This window comes from Pseudorca crassidens, chromosome X (assembly GCF_039906515.1).
Source record: "Pseudorca crassidens isolate mPseCra1 chromosome X, mPseCra1.hap1, whole genome shotgun sequence".
NCBI lineage: Eukaryota > Metazoa > Chordata > Mammalia > Artiodactyla > Delphinidae > Pseudorca > Pseudorca crassidens.
Window position 1 is genome coordinate 9,177,489 of NC_090317.1, and position 1,371 is coordinate 9,178,859.

A 1,371-nucleotide genomic window follows, 5' to 3' on the forward strand; every position below is an offset into this window, starting at 1 on the left:
ATGAGATATGAAGTTGAACTAGCCCGGGACAACTACGGTAAGAAAAAGAAGAGGAAGTGAGAAAAGCAGCTGTCCCAGACCCCCTCCCAGCAGCAAGTCCAGGAGACAGAAGGTGCTCTGGCCTCCAAAAGGAAGAAGCCATGTGTCAGGTACCTGCCCCCAGAAGCCCTGTGACAGCCCTGCCTCCTCCCTCGGCAGCATGCTGGACTCCCTGGCCACCGCCTCAGCGGCCTTGGCCTCCCCGGCTGCCGCGGCTGCCACCCACTCGGAGCAAGCCCAGCCCCTCTCCCTCACCACCAAGCCAGAGACCCGGGCCCAACTGGCTCTCCACTCAGCTGCCTTCCTGTCAGCGAAGGCTGCCGCCACCTCCTCTGGCCAGATGCGCAGCCAGCCCCCCTTCCTGTCCCGGCCCCTCCCCCTGGGGTCCGTGCCCACAGCTCTGCTGACGTCCCCCCCTTCCTTCCCAGCCACGCTCCATGCCCACCAGGCCCTCCTCGTGCTCCAGGCCCAGCCTCTTTCCTTGGTCACCAAGCCTGCCCACTAAGCTGCCCCCTGACCTATGCAGGCTGTCACGTGACTCATCGAGTAGTAATGATGCAGCAGAAGAAGAAGAGAAAAAAAAGGAACTTTATTGGTCAATATTTGACCACTTCGGACTGTTCTGTAAAGTGACTGGTAACAGCAGTACTTTACGTTTTGTAGATGTAACCAGTAGCTGATCTTAAGGCTTTTTAAAAAAACAAAACAAAACAAAACAAAAACCTTTAAAAAACAAGAACTGAAAAGTAGTGTGTTATTCTTCCTATATGTGCAGCGGTGGATGGACCTGGGCAGAAGGCACCTCTGTCTCTACCTCCTGGACTCTCTGCCCTCCTCCCTCTTCCCATCACCCCCCCCACCCCCCACCCCCCCAACCCCCGCGTCCTGGCTTCCCCCACCCAGCCTGCATGTTGGCCGTTGCTGCATTTCTAGCCCGTAGCCTCTTCATCTACATCGCATTCCTGGACATTCCCTTTTACTTGGCCCACGTTTTTCTCCTTTGCTCAGCTCCGTGGGTTCTTGCCTTCACCTTCGTCCTCCGCCCAGTGTAAGGCTGTCACCGTGTGAGAAGACACCTCGGCCTCGTTTGTCTCCACCAGCGTCCCCTTTCCCTCAGTGGCCCTAATGCCCCAGCCTCCAGCTTTTGTTGGGGGGAAGAGGTCCTCTGCAATGGTTCTTCCCCGCATTTAAAGGGACTCAAGGTGCCTGCAACTTCCTCAGCGAAGTAGCCTGTGCTCCACCCGCTTACCAGTCGAGATGTCCCCTCACAGCCCCGGAGTGTCAGACAGGACCTGGCTCTGAGGTCTGGCTCCTGTCACCTGGGTCGGTCCG

At 57.5% G+C, this 1,371-nt stretch overlaps 1 pseudogene; it reads left to right on the forward strand.

The window, feature by feature from the left end:
* On the forward strand, positions 1-911 carry LOC137217315 (transcription factor 7-like 1 pseudogene; annotated as a pseudogene).
* Positions 912-1,371: the final 460 nt, after the last annotated feature.